This window comes from Pinus tabuliformis, chromosome 7 (assembly GCF_031772625.1).
Source record: "Pinus tabuliformis cultivar Carrire ecotype Pingquan chromosome 7, CPIR1, whole genome shotgun sequence".
NCBI lineage: Eukaryota > Viridiplantae > Streptophyta > Pinopsida > Pinales > Pinaceae > Pinus > Pinus tabuliformis.
This window is the reverse complement of record NC_142293.1, coordinates 1091802713-1091825490: the sequence shown is the minus strand read 5'-3', so window position 1 is coordinate 1091825490 and position 22778 is coordinate 1091802713.

Here is a 22778-nt window from a genome sequence, read left to right as displayed (position 1 = left end):
CATGGGAAAATAGAATGTGACAACATCTCCCCAATTAAGTCTCCTACCATTACAAGTGAAAAAACCAATTATTTTAGAGCAACCCACAAGCCACCACTCATATTCTATCTCGTAGGTTGGAAAACCTCCATCGCCATTATCAAAGGGACAAATGACTTCCCTTGACATATTTGATTCAGGCTACTGGAGAGGGACCAACACAATCAAGCTCTGAATCTTTGGATCTCATGGTGAGCTCCATCAGATTGCTTGAAGAAACATGGTTGTCAGTAATTGAAACTCGAGCTCCATGCCCTAGTGTGGTTCGTTTTAATATTGAACTTGTCTAGATTATGTTTATATCCTTATTTATATCATTTTTTGCAAGGTGAAGAGTGCGTATGATATTCATATCAGATTGCTTAGAGCCCAGAACTACTTTAATGGCTTTAATCCTCTTGGCCCTTTCCTGATTTTCCATTTGCTGAACCAAAATTCCCATCTCCTCTTCCTCTTCGATAAGCATTGACAACAGGTGCATTGACAAAACATAAATGTCATCTCAACACACAGGTTCTACGTGTAGTGCCACACTTCTAGAAGTGCAGCACCACAGCGAGGAACGCAGCGCCACACTCCCAGAAGTGCAGCACCACAGCCAGGAGCGCAACGCCACACTCCAGATTGGCTTGAATTTTGATTTTTTGACTTGGCTTCAATTTTTTAACTTCTTTGTGTTGTTGATGTAGGGGTGCTAAGCTGGGCCTTCAACTCTCATCGTAAGCATGACAGAAAAACAAGAATCCTTGGAACCAATATGCAAGGTTCAATGCCTGCAATGTTGGCATGCGAGTTATGGTCTTCCACCTTCAAGCCAAAATGCTTAAGAATTTTATTTACAAGAAAAAGCGCCCCCTCATATAGATCCCCACAAATCTCTTCAAATTTCTGTTGAGTTATGGTATTCCTGAAATCACGATCCTCATAAATTGATTCAACTGGTAGAGGGGCCTCATTATTAGTGTTAAGGATTTCTTTGGTGCGTTTAATTTGTGTCTTCAAATTCGCCATTGCTTTAGGAGATTTTTGCACCTCTATACCATTCCCAACTTTCTTCAAACTGACATTTGGCATTTTGATGTGTTTCATACGATGTCTTTGGCACACTTTGATGGCTCTTTCATGCTCAAGAACCTCCAGATATTGTTTTCTTCCTGATTTAAACCGTTCCTTTCCTTGTAGTATACATTCACTACCCTCATCATTGCAATTGTGTGAAATCAACTTGGATGTCATTGAAGAATCATCAAAAGAGCCATCATTTCTTCCTATTTCTGCATCCTTTCCCATTGACATTTTTCCTTTATAATATCCATCTTGGCATCAATATCTACAACATTAGAGGCATGGCAAAGTGATCCCAAAATTACAACAACCAAGAAACAACCAACGCCAGGAAAAGTATGCGTGCTTTGTTCAGGCCAACATCTAAGAAATAATTTATACTTGTCCCACTTTATAGTCTCTAAGAGACTTTCAACCTGAAGTTTGCACCTTTTAAGGCCTTGAGCTTCCCATTAAAAATCATTTCTTGATTTGAAAACATGATTCCAGATTGACCCTCTGTTTTCACAAGATCACCAACAAAACTATTATTCTGTCCGAAGAATTTTTGCAGGTGATTTTCTTTAATGTTCTCCGACACTTTTTCCCTTGTGAGATTGCCATACTTCTCTTTTTTTTACTATGTGCAAGGGTGCTATGAGCTAAAGCAAAATTCTAATAACAATGATATTTTGATTAAATAGGTCCTTTTCATATTCCCCTGAACTTCAATTTGGCCAGATGCTGGGAGAGCATCAGTTCTAGTGCCATCATTTTGACCAAAACACTAATGGTTTCTTGTTGCAATATTTCCAACATCTGAACATACTAATGCCATAATAAATGCCTCTGAATTTTCAACTTTATTTTTTTCTAATATCATGGATTTCATGGAAGAATGGTTTTTATGGTTTCAATAAGCATAGATCCATCTCGCCAAAAGCTTTTTGAAAGTATTCATGTTAGAAGAAAGGGGCCAAGCCTTCCTAGGTAGGCCCTGCAACATCCTTATCTAATGCAGGCTCAGAATTCTGTTTCCTCTTGGCCTTCTTTGCCTTTTATCCATTCAGTGAATTTTCATAAGTAGGAGTCAATCATTCATTTAGTCATATCTTCTGATCCAGGGGCCAGTTTTGGGAGTGTGATATACCGCTGGAAAGATTTTTCCGAGCTACTCCTGATGAACATGCTTATGACATGTTTTGTGCTAAAGATCATGTGCAAAACATATAACAAAATAGACATAATAGGAGGCCCATTTTGGTCACCGAAGGAAGGGCAAAGGATTGACTCTAACATTCTTTATCTCTTAATTAGTGATAACTTCCATCGAAGACAAAGATCTCTTTTCTCATATAGTTGCATGTAGGAGTTTTGTCAGATGACAATGGTAGGGCCTTATAACTGAAATCTAATTCAAGATCATCCGTTAAAATTTATTGAATTAACCATTGAAACTTCAGCATTAGACAACGCTAGTACGGATTTGTGCTCCCCGTACCGTCGAGTATATAACAGGAGACCCCACTAGGCTGCAATACTTTTATCCTTAGGAAGCTGAGTTGGCTGCCTTGTGAATGTGTTACACTGAACACAATATTCGGGGAGATTTCCTGCTCATACTTCTCAGTTTGCTGAGAGGTATTCTACAGTTCATGGTTGCCTAGTAATCTTGTTTACCTAGATCATCCAGAGCAGTCATTCGATATTTTTTACTCTTTAAATTTAAAAGATCCCCCAAGAACTTGTCCTTTTGAGCTTGTTTCAAATCGAAAGTGATAGAGTCACCTTTTTCCCTTTTCTCGACTCTTAAAACATGAAAAGGAAAAGTTTTGTTTTAGTGTTCTAAAATTAACTTCCCATGAAATATTCCTGGTAAAAGTTATCTTCCTTAGTGATTCTATAGGGTCAATTCCAATGGAAACATTTCCAGAGTCTACCAATCAAGGTTTCCCCTTAGATGGGAATGCTGGTCCTTTTCCTTCTTTTGGGAATCTTGGTGCTCCTTATATGGCAATGTTGTCCCTCCTTGGGTTAACCATTGGTTTACCTGTTTGGTTATTTTCGACCTCAGTGGTCCTGAGTGTCCCAACTCCTGCCCCATCGTCTCCTTCATTCGAGTCATGTCTAGATGATTCTAAGGTTGACCCCTCACCTTCTTCCCCCACTTCTTCACCCTCTTCTTCTAATTCTCTTGATGAAAGTTTGAAATCCAGTAACTAAGAGGCTAAGAAGAAGAAGAAGAAGAAGAAGACGAAGAAGAAGAAGTCAAATAAACGAGAGGCCAACCATGCAACTATTACTCCAAATGTACCCCCCGTCGACAAACTTTCTAATCCTTCTTGGAAGGTAAAATTCCCTTGCATGCTATGTAAGGGTGACAATCTCCTTCAAGATTATCCTGGCATTCCTAGAGTCTTGGAGGTATGGTCTCAAAACCTGAATCGACCATCCTCGTCGTCCTCTGGCAATCATGTCGATGTTACGCCTTCAGCTAATGATGGCAAGAATAAGGGACAGATTAGATTACCCTATAGGTTATGTGAAGGAGAGCATCTTCTTCACCTTTGTCCTCTTATCGATAAATCTTCCAAATTTTTGGAAAACCTTGCAGCTCCTCAACCCCAACTTCTTGTTGGTTATCATAGGCTTTATTCTAACCCTCTCCTAGATGGTAAAGATATTGACTTGGACTCATCTCTTGCCCATCCCGCTCTTCCTGGGCATGACTCTCTTGTGTCTATTCCTGACCAACAATTGGTCGAAAACAGTGTCGACTTGGTTCCACTACTAGTTTCTCACTTTGTTCTGGAAGAGAGTGGTGATCATATTGCTCATGTTCTTCTCGTCTCCTCAGATTCTCATGAATTGAAGAGTGACCCTCCCGTCTAGGTTGTTTAGGAGAGTCCTTCTCCTATTCCTGTACAACATGGGGGCAATCATATGATACCCCCACCAAGTAGTTTGTCGTCTCTTTCAATTGGGGGCCATTGACTGCTTTTCACCTCCCATCTTATGTGTCTTTTCAGATTACAGTACAAGCCTATAATATGGTAGTACCTGGCACTATATTAGATGAAGGTGTGTCTATTAGCATCATGTCTTCTACTACTTGGAAAGCTTTGGGTTCCCCACAACTTGTGCCTGTCACCCAGAATCTATTGGCTTTCAATGGAGGAACCGGTCAACCCTTAGGGATCCTTCTAAAGTTCCCTATTACTTTGGGAGGAATGATAGTCTATATAGATGTGATGGTAGTCCAAGGTTCATTAGATTTCAATCTTCACCTTGAGCACGACTATGTTTATGTCATGGGAGCTCTTGTTTCTTCACTTTTTCGTGTGGTTTGTTTTCCTCACAAAGGGAGAATTGTGACTATTGATCAATTGTCATTCATTAGTCACCAGGTGCCTCCTTTGCAACCATCGTTCCCTATCAGCTCTTGTTTGTAAGAAGTACCTTCCCCACCATAGGTCAATTATGTGGCTATCCGTTCCATCTCCACATCTGCTGATGATCACATAGATGGTATAGTACATTATGTACTGGGGACATTGGAACTCGATCTGTCTTTGGTACCAAATGGCATGTATTTCTCCTAGAGCGTAGTTCTCCCGTCTAGTGAGGACCTGTTGGGGGCCATGTTCTCGTATGGTCCATGATGAGATTTTGAGGATAGATTTTTCTTGTATCATCCTCATTAAAAATTGAAATAGAGGGTTCGAGGATAGTTTTTTCTTGTATCAACTCGTTAAAAAATGAAACAGAGGGTCCCGAGGATAGTTCTTTTTTTGTGTCAACCTCGTTAAAAAATGAAACATATGTGTGAGGATAGTTCCTAGTCTTGTGTCAACCTTGTTAAAAAATGAAACAAGGAGTCATGAGGATAGTTCCTAGTCTTGTGTCAACCTCGTTAAAAAATGCAACAAAGGGTGTGAGCATAGTTCCTTGTCTTGTGTCAAGCTTGTTAAAAAATGAAACAAGGGTTCGAGAATAGTTCTGTTACTGTGTCAACCTCGTTAAAAAAATGAAACAGCTCCCTTTTCCAAATCAAGTCTTTGATTAAGATCTCATAAAATTCCAGTCGAGCCTTTCATAGACCTTGAAAGTGAATCTTCATTCCATCCACCTAGTTGAATGAAATGAAGCTTTGGGGGCATGTACCTCATTTTGAGTCATTATGCTGGGGGCATGCAAACTTTTTCAAGCATAGTTTTTCGTTCTGAGCTTGTGTAAACACGGAACCAAATCCAAGCAGATTTCTCCATGGTTCAAGCTTGTGTAAACATGAACCCATCCCGATTTACATCTCGTGATTGTCATTTTTATCAGCTAATTTTCGCTAGATGAGCCTTGGTTGTTTCTTTCCATCGCCACCATCTCTTTGGCCGATCATATTCTTTCACTTGGTTGTTTTTTCTTTCCTAAGGAACCACAACGATGAGTGGTTTTATTAGCCATCCTCTTGACCATTACACGTTTTGAGCAGTTCCTCCATTTCTAGAACTAGTTGCTACCCTTTATACCACTCATTCCTTGAGGACGAGTTGCGTTTCAGCTCTTTTCTCGACTTGTTAAACTCATATGAAAATATTGTTGAGTATTTTTCCCTTTTGACTCGTGAAAGAGAATGAAATGGGGGGCCTGCTTTCATGCTCTTTTCCGACCCTTTAAAAATGAAAATATGGCTAAGCCCTTGTCATTTCAAACTCGTTAATGGATGTGAAACATCGTGTGCCTAGTATAAGTTTACCCCTTTTCAGGTTGGGAGGCACTATTTACAAAAAAGGTACTCCTTGACTGAAATGGTGAAGCGGTTCTCTCAAGTATTGTTTTCTACCTTTTTGGGCTCGAGAGACACAAATGTATGAAAAGGGACCATGTGGAATTTTATTTTACGTGTCTTTTTCAAACTCTCTAAACATGAAAAAGATACCGAGTTACACATTTTTCAGACTCCTTAAACTATTAAACGACATTGGAATCGTCACCATGACGAACATGAGCTTCTCCTTCCTAGGGCCCGTTAAACTTACTAGGTTGGATTCGTCCTAAGGATGAACTTACAGTGCAAGCATATGCTATCCCCTTGAAGCTTGCGATTAAAAAATAATTGGGGTACTTGCCAGAAATGGTGGGGGGAAATTTGGAAATCTATCGAGTTGTGTTGACAACTTACTCTTGAACATGGCACTCTTTTCTTCATGTCGGGTTGGGACATCCTCCTTTGCATCATTAACCTCCTTGGGTTTGGGCCGTTCATTTTTTCCTTCCATTTGATCTCTGCCACATCATTATGACCACCGATCCCATGGATCCAAAAGTTGCCAAACTTCCAGTTTTGTTGCCAATATGTTCAAGAGTTGTCCTTCTGCAATTACACGTACCTCTGATTCTATGTATCATCCAAATAATTTTGCATCCTCTCATCTCATATCGATGATGTGGGATTCATTATGGCCCTCTTCGACACGGTCACTTTCCATCGACTTCAACTCATTATTCGGGAATTTGATTGAGAGACTCCCTTCCAATACTTTAGAGCTTGCATGCCCTAATGGCAAGTTCTTCACACTCAATGACGAGTTCACATCATTGGCTTTTGATCGAGTGATTTCGTGGATGTTCGACTTCAGTTCCTGTATTCACATTTCGTGGATTGTGCTGATAGTACCTTGAGAGCCATTATCATTACTGATGGTATCTCTCACGGTTGTTAACGATTTACATCATCGACTGGTAATCAAGTGACTTTCTAGCATATCTGACGTCAACACATCTATTCACATGCTATGATCTGTGCTTTGATCGGGTCATGTTGGAGCACAAGACCCTGGACTTAGATCACAAAAGTCCAGGTTGCGAAGCGATGTGATATGGTTATGATGATATGCATGTCTCTTTTAGATGGCTCGTTGCGACCAGACCATGGGTTATCATATGCAATCCTTCTCATTATTGGATGGCTGTGACCATACCTTGGTTTCATTATGATCCTCTTTGACGGATGGATGTGCCCATACCTGGATCCATTTACATGATCATTCTCTAGATGGATACGTCCATGCCATGATTAATGTATAATTTGACATAGATATTAGTTTATGTATATGTATCTATAATTTATTGTAGGTTTTCCAACGGCAGACCAGTTCCCCGCACTGATTTATAAATCATTTCATCCCTTGCTCCGACTCGGCCTTCATGCTTTAGGGGGCATCTGTTACACAGAATTTTGTCACTATCCCTGTACTCCCTATTCCTTGATCCTAGAGGACCTCTACAGTGAACCCCGCATGCTTTGCCTTCATGAAGAAACTCCCATTATGTCCCTCTTCGTGAGCAGATCAATTCCTTTTGCACCATTTCCCCTGAAACTTCTCTTTTGCCCAGTTTACAAGGCCAGCGCTAATGACCTTTGTCTCCCCTACGCTGATGTGAAGAGATTAACACTATTCTTCATGCCGATCAGTGCGACCGAGATGTGTTCCGTTCATGCCGGTCCTGTTATGGAATTTTTTTTAAATTAGATCCAAAGCTTCCAGCTCTAGATGCTCCATAACAGAAGTCCGGTAAATGGTTTCATTGGATGGGGTCAAGGATGACAATTTGGGCTCCTTTCCCCTATAATGATGGAACCACCTCAAGGGATAAGTCCTTCTCCCATGAGAAGAGGATCCATCTCCCATCCATATTTCTTATATAAACATCCCTTGTTCCAAAGCACAAGCTAGTGCGAGAGTCATAGTTAGAGTGTTGGCTGAGTGTGAGTATACTATTTTTATTTGAAATGCAAGATATTACTAGTTGTATCCATCTAGTTGTGTGAGGGAGAAGTGTGTTTGGTTTGGAGTGAAATCTAAATTGAAGAGCCTTTAAACTATTTTTGTTTGAAGCCATCATGGAATGCTAACAGAAGTGTGTGGGAACCTGGTCTTGTTAGAGGAAGACTGCGATGTCAAGACGAATGGTTGTAATCTCTCTTTGATATTAATATATGCAACTATCGATTGATTTCCTACATGTCTTATAATATTACATATTTGTGTCTTGATGCTTCTTGACTCATAAAGTAGTTGAATTTCAATTTGTCTATTATTATGTTTGTGTGCTGTTGTTGTTTACTTGTTTCAGGAACTTGAAGAATGAAGCAAGAGACTGCTAGAGTGAGAAAGTGTTGTGGTCACCAACAACCCCCCTCTTTGTTTGGTATTAGCAATAACACCAAGCAAATGGGGACCCTTAACAAAAAATCCAAAAAAACATTTTATCAAAATTTTTGTATTTTGACTCCCTAAAGCTGTATCCCATCGCGAGAAGAGAGTGAAGCATTTTCCTATGTGCATAAATAAGCTGCGAAGAAGCGACGCGAAATTCATCGCATCGCATATATTGTGAAGCGCTCTTAAATGAAAAAATTAAGGAATCGCCGACGGCCGATATGCGACGTCGCATATCGCAACATCGCATAAGCAGCACACAGTGATTGGATGATTAAGTGCGATTTGCGATTCGCGATCTGCGATCTTGTGATCTGCGATCTTGCGATACTGTGATTCGTGATCTGCGATGCATGCGACCATCAATTCCTGCGATGACACATCTTGACATCGTAATCCTCGATACTGCGATACGAGTCGCAGAAATCACTCATCGCAAAATTTCCTCGACATAGTGTTCAAGGAAAGCTGTCTGTAGACCAAAATTGGGCGCGCGCCTTAAAAGAAATTAATGATTGTACGCCAAAGTATCCAAGAAGGATTGTGTTGTGTTTTTCGAAGAGTCAAGTCATTATCTGTGTCATGATTATGCATTCATTAGAGCTTAAAGCTTTCATGTCAATCTTTTTGTCATTACTCTTTTCCTTTGCGTAAACTGTAAGACAGCAACTAATATAAATCAATGTGTAGGAAACATCTAAGGAAAAGGGGAAAGCATCAATACTCAGAGAACAGAGAAGAGATGCCTTCGCAAACGGATGCCGCATGTAGCAGGACCGCGGATTCCAGAGTATCACTCAACAGATACTGATGGAAATAGACTATCCAAGACTCAGAGTCAAAGACGCACAAAAGCAGCATGTTTACAAAATATCCTGAAGCTTAGACTGGGTAAAGCAAAAAGAAAAATGCTAAAGAGGGAAAACGCTCCAGAAAAGCCTAGAACAAAGAATGGAAGCAGTTTTCAATATAGAAAATTGTTCAGAGAGCAAAGTCCCTAACTTATTCAGTCATTCGCACGGCCGGAAACCGAAATAGCAACAACACAATCAGTTTGAAAGAAATTTGGGTTATACCAAGTATACACACAGTGAATACACCAAGCCAGAGGAAGATTTTCGAAAATATCTTCTAGTTTGTCAGAAAACGGTGCCAGCTCTTATTATTTCTATTTTCATAGCTCAAACGAAAGGAGAAGGCAACCAGCCGACTCTTCCCAGGCGAATGTTGCATTGATTATAGCACTAAGGAGCAAATACAGAAACGGTTAGAAATTAGATTCAATTTTTAGAAATAAATTTGCCTTAGTAGAAGGGCAGTCATTTGAAACCGTGTCCTAAATTTATGTAATTAAGATTACTTAGTTAGTAGTATTTAAACCCTTCTCAGGCATTTGGAGAGGGGTCCGGAAATTTGTCAAAAAACTTGTCCTCAGAACATGCACTTTTGCACCCTCGGAGGGGGTTTTTGATGAATGGATGGATCGAGATTTATCAATGTTTGTATTTTAATGTCTGCTACTGATGTTGCACTTTTGTACTCTTAGTAGATGTTAGAAAAAATAGAGATAAATCGTTATTGTTTGAAGCTTATGAGTGGAACCAGTCATAAATGGTACTTTTATCTCTTGACCAATTTCTGCTTATATTCTTAAAGTGATATGCAGTTTTCAATTGTTTATATGTTAATGTATGAATGTGTGGGTTACCATTTGGCACTTCTGTACGGTGGAGTCATTTATTTGTGCTTGACATATGAATAACTTATTATGTGATATGCTGTTCACAACTGTTTTGCTTAACATTTTATGCAGAGTGGTTTATCTTAATTGATTTCTATTCTTATGATAGTTGAATGATCTTTATTACCAGTTATTGTTCGAAATCTCTTTAGATCGCATAATAGAAGAAATACACCCCGGGTTAGCGTAGATTAGATGTGTTGTTTCTTATTAGATTACAATAGCATAGAGTTAGTTTATAAGTTTGAATTAAATTAGCTTAAAATACTCCTAGATCAGCATCATCCAACTCTACATACACACACACCCCTTAGATTGGGAAACTGGTCCCATTATCCCCAGTCGGACCCGCTATACCAAACGGATAAGGAGCTGCCAACCAAGGTCCGGACCGGGTGGGTATCCCCCTTGTTGTCGACCCGATTTTCGGGGCTTCAACATATCTGGCGCTAGAAGGAGGGCCCAAACTATGAATGGCACCTAAATCAAAATCTAAATACCATTCTGAGAGTAAATCGCCCTCATCAACTCCCCTGACTTCCCCAGTACGTTTAAATCCAGAGTCAGAAGTCACTCGAGTATCAACCGCTGCTACATACCCTAATATTTCAGACCAATTTATCATTGAACCCCCTGAAATTCAAACTCTGATTCGTAAACTCCAGGGATTCTCTATTTTTACTCAGAAGTCTGATAAATCTCAAAGCAGCGTGACTTCGCAGTCCAATCTTGCTCATCCCCTGACCAGATTAAAGAGTGAAAAATTTGGCATCCAGCCAACTGAATTCCCTCTCCCCACCAGGAAAAGAGCAAGGAAAACACCACCAGAGTCGGACAGTGAGACTCTTTCATCCACGTCGTCCATTTCAACTCCCTCACCGCGAAGTCAACCACCCACGTCTTCATTCCAAACCACTCATCCATATTCCACAACCCCTCCTCTTCAATCATCAAAGATCATAATATCTTCATCTTCCCAGCATCGGGGATCATCCTCTGCACTTTCATTCACTAGCAGCTCAACGATGGCCCAGTCTCCATGGAACAATCCTGGGGCGGTTTTAATGCCTCCACCCCTGAGCCCAATACCGGCCCATCCTGAGAAATGGCTACCCAAATTCAATCCAGAAGCAGGCATGCTAGCTGAAGAGCATATCAATAATTTCATGCTTTCTGTTAATCTCAACGGAGTTACCAACGAGGATGCTGTCGTCCGGCTTTTTCCCTACACAATGCAAGGGACAGCCGGGTCATGGTACTTTTCATTACCTTCCGGGTCTATCACAAGTTGGGACATTTTTCAAAGTCAATTCCTTACCAAGTTTGGGGATGACAGATCAACGATGACGTTGATCAATGACCTATCCAATCTTAAAGCCGAGGCTAGAGAACCCATCAAAGATTTTAATTTACGGTTCAATAAAATCCTCAACAAAATTCCCGCTGCTTCCCAGCCCAGCGAAGAAGTGAGATGTGAATGGTATATTACAGCCTTACCATCAAACTTGGCAATCTTCGTCAATAGGGAAAATAAGACAACCTTAGTTGAAAACTTGACAGAGGCGATAGCAGTAGAGAAACGCGTAGTAGCCCTGGAAAAAAGATCTACGATAGAAGAACGCAAATCTAAGAAAGTCTCCTATAAGGAAGACCCCAAAAAGAAACAAATGAAAGATCCTTTCGATTTGGAAGGATTACAAAAAGTGTTAAAAACCATGTCCAATGAGATGATTGACATAAAAAAACAAGTAGCAAAAGCTTCTTCAAAAAAGCCCTACAGAGCTTTTAAAAGAAATCCTTCAATGGATGTGAAACCACCCAACGCTATCTCAAACGTCGAATCCGAAGAAGAGGAAGAAGAAGAGAATACCACTGAAGGGCAGACCGATGACGAAGAAGTTTTGGAACTACAAGGAATGTGGGATTTCATCCTCCCACAAGAAGAAGATCAAGAAGCATTTCCGGTTAGCACACGAAGCAAAAATCAACTTGATCCTCCCCAAACTACCCCTAAGCAGAAGGGCGCAAGCCCTGCAGCAAAAGATAAAGTCGCAACAAAGAAAACAACCGCTAAAGCGACTCAATATAGCCTAGTCCAATCAGATCAAACACCTCCATCAAGAACACTCATTGTGTCGGATGAAATGGAGTACAACATTATCGATGACATGAAAAAGACTAGGCTAATATCACTCTTTACGAGTTGAGCAAATTGAAACATCAATAGAAGATAATGATGAAAGAATTACATGCCGTGCCTACTACATCTTTGCCTACAGCTGTAGCTTCCTACAACATAGGAAGACCTCCAACCAACACGATCAATAAGATTGACCCAAATGACATCGCCTTGATTGGAGGAAGATCAAGGTCTCACACTCCCCCTTTTCTTCTCACTTATGAAATTTTCAATAAAAATGTGCACAATTGTTTGGTAGATTCTGGTGCTTCAATGAATATTTTACCCAGATCAATATGTGCCAAGTTGAATGTTCAACCACAAAAATCCGCAGTGCACATAGTTCAGCTTGATCGATCCCAAGTCGAGGTGATTGGTGAACTTAATCAAGTGACCATAAGATTGTCATCTAACCCGAAGGTATGTCAGGTTATTGACATTCTAGTAGCTGATATCCATGAATTCTATGGTTTAATTCTTAGTAGGGATTGGTCCGAAAAACTCCATGGATACTTCTCAACCGACTGGTCGCACATGTGGTTACCCTACAATGGTAAACCGAATCAAATAAAGGTTGAACAAGAGTTACACCAGAAGTACATAGTGACGGAATTGGAGGGAGAAAATGAAGCAATAGCATACAACAGCAGTATCATAGGCAATTACTCGGTAGATTCTTTCCTCAGCAATTTCAATGCTCATATCTCACCTTACTTAGCAAATTTAGTTTTGTCCCAAGTCGAAAATTTTTCCCAAACTGATAATTCAAAGTGTGTTAATTTTTTAGATAACCCTGTAAATACATCTTTGTTTTGGAAATTATATTTTGATGGCTCTAAATCTAACGAAGGAGCAGGAGAAGGATGCGTTCTGATTAGCCCAGACGGAAATAAGACCATGCTTACGTGCAGACTTGAATTCGATTGCACAAACAATACAGCGGAATACGAGGCTTTGGTGCAAGGCCTATACAAAGCAATCGGGTTGAACGTTAAGTACCTTCAAGTCTTCGGAGACTCTGAGATTGTCGTCAAACAGGTACGTAACACCATACATTGCCTATCAGGTCATTTGAAACACTATCAATCTTTAGTACAAGATCTGACTGCACATTTCATAGCATTCAATATTTCGTCAATCCCAAGACTTCAAAATGCGAGCGCAGACCTGTTAGCTAACGTAGCCTCTAGACTTATTCCCTTCGAAGATTTTAGTCCAGATAGATTCTCAATAGAATTAATCTTTAGACCATCCATCCCTGACAACATTACAAACTGGAGAATATTCAATAACGATCCTGACATTGTAAATTTCCTCACTTCTGAAGGATCCTACTCAAATCAAATAATTGACGAAGACCATCATGATCACCAAATACAACAAAATAGCACTGATAATGCTATACCTAAATCGGTGGTTAAGTTAGAAGACTTATATGATTTGAAAAGTCGGTTTAAAAGGTCTACCAATTCTAAACTCTACAGTTCGACTCTGAACTACGAATTAGTAAACCTAGGAACCGATGAGAAACCACAAAACGTTAATCTAGGCCACGGCCTAGCCCCTGAAGAAAAATTAGCGTATATCCATCTTTTGAGACAATACAAAAATGATTTTGCCTGGAATTACGATGAGCTGAAGACATACGACACTTCTATCATTCAACATACTATCACTATGATTGACAATGAAAAACCTGTCCAACAGAAACTCAAAAAAATCCACCCCAATTTAGAAAATCAGATAAAAACTGAGCTAAATAAGTTGTTGAGAGCCAGAATAATTTTCCCCGTCAGACATTCCAAATGGGTTTCCAATATGGTACCCGTTAGAAAGAAAAACAGAGATATTAGAATCTGTATCGATTTCCAGAATCTCAACAAAGCCTGTCAAAAAGACAATTTTCCCCTCCCACCTATGGAGCAGATATTACAGGCAGTAGCAGGCTCAAAATTAATGTCTTTTTTGGATGGATTTTTAGGATACAATCAAGTGCTGGTACATCCCGATGATCAGTTAAAAACCACATTCCGAACTAAATGGGGCACATACGCATATCGGAAGATGCCATTTGGTCTGATCAATGCCGGCGCTACATTTCAGAGAGCCATGGACATCGCATTTAAAGGTTTAGTCAATAAATCTGTAGTGATTTACCTGGATGATATAACAGTGTACTCCAAGAAGCAAAGCGACCATCTCAAATACTTGAAACAAATCTTTCAACAATGTTTAAGGTATGGGATTTCACATAACCCAAAGAAATATTTTTTCACATTGAGTGAAGGAAAACTTCTAGGATTCATAGTGTCAAAATCTAGTATTCACATTGAACTTGACAGAATCAAAGAAATTTCTGAAATATCCATGCCTCATAACAAAAAATCCATGCAATCTTTCCTTGGTCAAATCAATTTTGTGAAGAGATTTTTCCCAGACTTCTCACGTATTGTTTCTCCTTTGCAAAATATGATTAAAAAGAATTCAAATTTTAAATGGGGTCAAGATGAGCATGAAGCATTCAACTTGATCAAACAAGCTATCATTAATGCTCCATCTTTAGCGACCCCGAATTTTTCAGAATCTTTTATCTTATACACATTTGCCTCAGAGAAATCTTATGTCGCGATTCTAACTCAAGCAAATCAAGAGAAAGCGGAAGCTCCAATCACATTTTTTAGCTCGAATTTACAAGGTGCTGAACTCAACTATTCAGACGTGGAGAAACAGGCATATGCTGTTTTCAAAGCGATCAAGTATTTCAGACCTTTCTTACTTAAAGCCCATACCAAAGTCATAGTACCATTTCCAGCGGTAAGAAACCTTCTGATACAGAAGGATGTGGGCGAAAAAAGAGCAAATTGGATCACCGCTTTACAAGAATACGATCTTGAGATCAAACCAGCAAACATTGTAAGAGGTCAAGGCTTCTGCAAGATGTTGGCTGGAGCATCGCAAATTCCTGAGAACTCATCTGAAGAGGTACATACGTATGAGGTAAGCCTAAACGATGCAGAATCATTATATGCTGACACCATTTATTATCTTAAGAACGGGTATGCTCCATCACACCTAGATCACACCAAGAAAAGAGCTCTGAGATTGAAAGCTAAACAATACCAGCTCATAAATGATGTTCTGTTTAAAAGGAATTACGATTCTGTGCTTCTTAGGTGTCTTGAGAAAACTGAAGCCGAAAAGGTTTTGCAGGAACTCCACGATGGACCAGCAGGCGGACACTATGCTGGAGACGCTACTGCACATAAAATCTTACGTGCAGGATATTATTGGCCCACGTTGTTCAAAGACTGACACAGTTACGTGAGGAAATGCCAAGTCTGCCAGACGGCTGCAGGGAAACAAAAGAAACCGCCCATGCCACTACAGCCAATTAACATCGAGCAACCATTCAGTCAGTGGGGCTTGGACATAATAGGTGAGATTGTTCCTCACTCTTCTAAGCAGCATAGGTACATCCTCATGACAACATATTATTTTACTAAATGGGTAGAAGCAGTTCCTCTCAAGACAACTAATTCTGAAAACATTATTGAATTCATAGATCAATTTATAATCACTAGGTTTGGATTGCCAACGGCCTTAATGTTTGATAATGCTTCATACTTTTCTGGAAATACAATGACTGAGTTTTCACTTAAAAGAGGGTTCAAACTGAAATATTCGGCCAACTACTATCCGCAAGGTAATGGATTGGCTGAATCAACAAACAAAAACCTGATCAGGATTATTAAAAGAACAATCGACCAAAATCAAAAGAATTGGCACAAAGCATTGGTAAATGCTTTATGGGCAGATAGAATAATGAAGAAAGCTTCAATCGACACTTCTCCCTTTAATTTAATTTATGGGAAAGAAGTGGTTCTTCCAACTCACTTAGTCATTCCCTCTTTGTCCTTAGTACAACACATCGATGAGGTATCTACCTCCTCCATACAACTAAGACAAATGGAAATAATAAAATTAGAAGAACGACGAGAACAAGCTAAGAAAACCCATGCCCATCACCGAGCGCTGATAAAATCCTCTTTTGACTCAAGCATAATGACCAGAATAAATTTTCAGATGGGAGAATTAGTTTTGAAATGGGATAAGGCTCATGAAGAAAAGGGCAAACATACGAAATTTCAAAAACTGTGGCTTGGTCCTTTTCAGATTGTAGAAGTCATAGGCCCATCGACGTTTATGTTGCAGGATTTAGCAGGTAGAAGAGATTCTTTGCCTGTTAATGGACAGATTCTTAAAATGTATTTTCCATAGAAGATCACTCTTCTATTTTTGTAGGATAGTTTTAGTTTTTATTTGTTTTTCTCTTTCTTATAAATAAAACCAGTTGTAGATGGTCACTAAAAGGGTTCATGAAAAAGACACCAATTCTCTATCAGATTTTGAGCTTTTCGCTTGTACAAGTAGCAAAAATTTTCGAAAAATCTGATTTTTATTATTGACAGGTAGAGTTGACTTTAGCCTAGACATGATACTAGTTTCAACTTCAAAAATTTGATGAAAGCAACCTTTGGTAAAAAATTGTTTTATATCAGCATAATGAAAGGTATCAATAATAAAATAAATATTCTCTGTAAAGCTGCTGTTTTCAAACTCTATTATTGTCATCCAGAGCTTTCTTAAGGAAAAACAATGACTTCCTCCCTGCTAAAGGAAATCGAAACGTTCAGAGGAACAATACGAGAAAACACTATATCTCAAAGAATAAGAGGTCTCATCACGAGCCGGCTTATCATGATCACAGATATTATAACTTGCTAACTTTGCCAATACTATCTACCAAAACAGGGCAACGACTCAAGATTGTTGCAATCAAAAGACAAGGGGTCTCATCACGAGCTAGCTTGTTCAGCAAAAGTGTAAATCAAGTGAATGACTGTGTCATAATTTGGCCACCAAACCAAGACATTGTTCTTTAGAGAATAAAAAGGAAAAAGTGTCAAAAAGGGTTTTTCTCCGAAATGTTGTAAATAACCTCAAGCAGGATAAAGGATCATTGCTGGATAACAGGTAACCCTGTCGAGGCTGTGGACGCTTGCGGGCAACAGAGGCTCTACCTACGACAAATGAGCATATTCTAAAAGCCAGCATGCAGAGAAGACCTTATTTTATCTTTAAAAAAGACCAAGTAATGTCTGGTGTGAATACAAGAACTAAGCCTGAGGAAACAAACAATTGGAATATGAAAAGGTTGAGACAAAGTATCATTGATAGGATAAGGCGTAATGTACTCTATCTGTCCATAAAAAAATTTAGACATATGAAAATTTTTCTACTTCAGAAGAGGAAATTCAATAGAAAAGCAGAGATAACTGGTTCTTTACAGTGAATCGCCATTGTTGTGGTCACCAACAACCCACCTCTTTGTTTGGTATTAGCAATAACACTAAGCAAATGGAGACCCTTAACAAAAAATCCAAAAAAACATTTTATCAAAATTTTTGTATTTTGACTCCCTAAAGCTGTATCGCATCGCGAGAAGAGAGTGAAGCGTTTTCCTATGCGCATAAATAAGCTGCGAAGAAGCGACGCGAAATTCATCGCATCGCATATATTGTGAAGCGCTCTTAAATGAAAAAATTAAGGAATCGCCGACGGCCGATATGCGACGTCGCATATCGCAACATCGCATAAGCAGCACACAGTGATTGGATGATTAAGCGCGATTTGCGATTCGCGATCTACGATCTTGCGATCAACGATTTGCGATCTGTGATGAATGCGACCATCAATTCCTGCGATGACACATCTTGACATCACAATCCTCGATACTGCGATACGAGTCACAGAAATCACTCATCGCAAAATTTCCTCGACATAGTGTTCAAGGAAAGCTGTCTGTAGACCAAAATTGGGCGCGCGCCTTAAAAGAAATTAATGATTGTATGCCAAAGTATCCAAGAAGGATTGTGTTGTGTTTTTCGAAGAGTCAAGTCATTATGAGTGTCATGATTATGCATTCATTAGAGCTTAAAGCTTTCATGTCAATCTTTTCATCATTACTCTTTTCCTTTACGTAAACTGTAAGACAGCAACTAATATAAATCAATGTGCAGGAAACATCTAAGGAAAAGGGGAAAGCGTCAATACTCGGAGAACAGAGAAGAGATGCCTTCGCAAACAGATGCCGCATGCAGCAGGACCGCGGATTCCAGAGTATCACTCAACAGATACTGATGGAAATAGACTATCCAAGACTCAGAGTCAAAGACGCTCAAAAGTAGCATGTTTACAAAAGATCCTGAAGCTTAGAGTGGGTAAAGCAAAAAGAAAAACGCTAAAGAGGGAAAATGCTCCAGAAAAGCCTGGAACTAAGAACGGAAGCAATTTTCAATACAGAAAATTGTTCAAAGAGAAAAGTCCCTAACTTATTCAGTCATTCGCACGGCTGGAAACCGAAATAGCAACAACATAATCAGTTTGAAAGAAATTTGGGTTATACCAAGTATACACACAGTGAATACACCAAGCCAGAGGAAGATTTTCGAAAATATCTTCTAGTTTGTCAGAAAACGGTGCCAGCTCTTGTTATTTCTATTTTCATAGCTCAAACGAAAGGAGAAGACAACCAGCCGACTCTTCCTAGGCGAATGTTGCATTGCTTACAGCACTAAGGAGCAAATACAGAAACGGTTAGAAATTAGATTCAATTTTTAGAAATAAATTTGCTTTAGTAGAAGGGCGGTCATTTGAAACCGTGTCCTAAATTTATGTAATTAAGATTAATTAGTTAGTAGTATTTAAACCCTTCTTAGGCATTTGGAGAGGGGTCCAGAAATTTGTCAAAAAACTTGTCCTCAGAACATGCACTTTTGCACCCTCGGAGGGGGTTTTTGATGAATGGATGGATCGCGATTTATCAATGTTTGCATTTTAATGTCTGCTACTGATGTTGCACTTTTGTACTCTTAGTAGATGTTAGAAAAAGTAGAGATAAATCGTTATTGTTTGAAGCTTATGAGTGGAACCAGTCATAAATGGTACTTTTATCTCTTGACCAATTTCTGCTTATATTCTTAAAGTGATATGCAGTTTTCAGTTGTTTATATGTTAATGTATGAATGTGTGGGTTACCATTTGGCACTTCTGTATGGTGGATTCATTTATTTGTGCTTGACATATGAATAACTTATTATGCGATATGATGTTCACAACTATTTTTCTTAACTTTTTATGCAGAGTGGTTTATCTTAATTGATTTCTATTCTTATGATAGCTGAATGATCTTTATTGCCAGTTATTGTTCGAAATCTCTTTAGATCGCATAATAGAAGAAATACACCCCAGGTTAGTGTAGATTAGATGTGTTGTTTCTTATTAGATTACAATAGCATAGAGTTAGTTTAGAAGATTGAATTAAATTAGCTTAAAATACTCCTAGATCAGCATCATCCAACTCTACACACACACACACACCTTAGATTGGGAAACTGGTCCCATTATCCCCAGTCGGACCCGCTATACCAAATGGATAAGGAGCTGCCAACCAAGGTCCGGACCGGGTGGGTATCCCCCTTGTCGTCGACCCGATTTTCGGGGCTTCAACAGAAAGCAAGGACACCATCAAGTAGGATAAGTGACCAAGAGGTATGCCCTCTTGATTGATTCTAACCTAACGAAATCTTCCATAGAATGTATATGTTGTGGCTAGACCCATTATCGAGCTAGAGGAATTCGTTCGTGTCCGCACTTATAATTTTACTTCACCACACTCACACATATTGTGATTCACGACTTCGGATAAGTTGTGACCTTGGATGAGATCTGGGGAGGGGAAAAGCGATTAATATTTGGTCTCTTCGAAACCTAAGGTTTGGTGGAATTGTTTGTGCCTGAGAAAATGATAAGGATTTGGGATGATGAGGTAAATCGAGATGCTACCAAACAAATGCATTAAGAGGTAAGGTTATTGCGACTTAGGGGTTCAATGATACCACAAATATATGAAATGAAAATGTAAAACCATAATCAAAGGCATCAAATCACAAATGAATAGGTGAAGCATTCAATCCACAATCCATATAAATAAGCTAAGGTCATAGTTAAGCTAGGGCTTAATTGATGGTTCAATATGGTGTGAGGAAACGAGGGAGGTTTTCTCAAGGGTTTTAGATCGGTTCACTGTCATTCAATTGAGATGCATAGGACATGGTACATGAGACTAGAAGGGTCAAGATGAGCTATTTTCTATCCAAACCTATGGCACAATTGAAGAGCATAATGTGAGTATGAGAGGATATGGTGAGTAAAAAAGGTTAGGGCATGTAGAAATAATAGGACACCATATATGGGAATGTGTAGAGTCATGGCGTAGAGGAAAACCCCTACTAAAAACAATAAGAATTAATTATTTTGAGGAGATAGGAATTAATTACTCAGTGGGGTCACAATCGCTACCAACTTCCAGAGAGGAAGAGCTTGTTCCGCTTGTTGGAGATGGAATGAACATGTAAGTGAGTGTGAATTTGTTTTATAAGAGGAACCACATGTGAGAGAGGAAGTCACACCAAAAAATTATGTATAAAATTCATCTCATGCGACTAGCCCAGGCAAGAGGTCACAAGTCACGGTCACCATAGGTGGTTGCATGAGGGGTGCAAGATGATGGTGCGACCTCACAAAAGGGGTCATAGGTATGGGTTGTATGATGTTTATGTCACATGCAACCAATACAAAGCAGGTCAAAAGTTGCACAACAAACCATAGAATAAGGTGATTAAGGAGGAATAATACAACTTTGGGATTTGGAGAGTGAAGGAGAACGAAAAGGTCACAAATTGAAAAAAACAGATACTAGGGGGCTGTTACTATGAATTAAGGTTGCGATTTGTGACTTATATAAAAACCTAAGTCATGGTATTTTAGGGTTTGGTGTGCTAGGTACCAAGGAACCTTAGAAAGGTCAATGAAGCATGAAGACCTTAAGATATCATGGGAAAATGATGAAAAGTGTTCAATATGGGGGTCTTCAAAATTTTGAAATAGTTGGAAATTTTGGGGTTGTTGTAGCAGCCACAAAAATTGAAAATACACTCGCAGGACCTCAAAATCTCTATATAATATTTATATAGGATGAAGCCTCACCTTTAGAAGTATTTTTCTAGACTCATGAGTCCCATTGACTTCACTGCACAACCTTTGTTAAAGACAATATACCTTTCATTACTCCAATTGCCTTGCTTTGAAACACTTCATCAGTTAAGAGGTGAGACCAATGAATTAAATAGGGGATCCAGAAAATGATACATGAACTAAGAATATTCAACATTGAATTAGGTCTTTGGTGTTTCTATTTTTCTAGTAGGCCTGCTTAATACCTCGATGGAGTCACTTCAAGAAATCACAATCATTGCTTTTCTACTAGTAGGCATGTTTAGTACCCCGACAAAGTCGTCTGCATCACCTCTCTAAGCATTAAGCCTTTCTCAATCCTTTACCATTTTATTCAATTATTTATTCATATGTGGACCTTGGCATCATTTATTAGGCATTCATTTTGCTAGGGTGGATGTGGGATCTTGACTTATTTAATGGACAAGAGAGGTTGTTCCTTGTTTTTCAGAAACATTATTTATTCTTCCAAAAACATTTTCCTCATGAAAAGTTTCTCCTTTCCCCTTCTAGAGCCAATATGTCAAGTTATTGAAAACAAAATCTAGATACTGGAACCAATTCAAGTGCTAAAGGTCCTACAAAGGATAAAAGGTATTACAACTAATCAGGGTTCCCCACATAGTCTAGTCCATATTTTCTTGTGGCACTAACTTATAAGGTATTCAAGATCAAACATGAAAACAAAGATCAATAGTTGGACAATGATTAAATAACTTCCATAGTGTCCACAATATGCTAGGATTATTAATGATGTTATAGAACTCTTTATTCATATGAAAATCCTTTATTTATGGACAAGAGGCCTTTAAGGTACTGAAAATAAAGAATGAAGGAAATGCATGCAACTAAAACAAGAAAGGAAATTGAAATAAAGGGAATGACAAGAAAAAAATATGTACAAGATAAGCTAAGTGAAGTATAATTTGAGATATTGATGATTTATGGGAAGAGGTTCAATCCTCCCATCTAGAGTTTGGAGGCGATAGGTGTGTTGGACAAGTTTTTCATTGATATTGTATGGACCTATCCACAAAAATTGAAACTTTGTGTTCTTACCTTTATTAGCATGGGTTTTATCCCATTTCAGGACAAGATATCTGATGAGTCCCAATTTTTGGTACAATTTGGGCTCATATTGGCCTACTTACCTTGCTCAACCATTCATATTTTACCACTTATGCATTCATTTCTTAGTATATTCGTGTTGTTTGTAGGAAGAAAGGCAGGCATTATATCTGTGTGACTAATACATGATGATTTCAGGTTCTTGGCATTAAAGAGAGAAAAAGACCACGCAAAAGGAGACAAGGAGACAACAAAGGTGACATTGCGGGTTCATAGGGAGGTTGTCCACAGTCTTGATGACCCTCCTCATGATTTTCACCTTCACTCCGAGCTCTAACAGCTCTCCCCACCG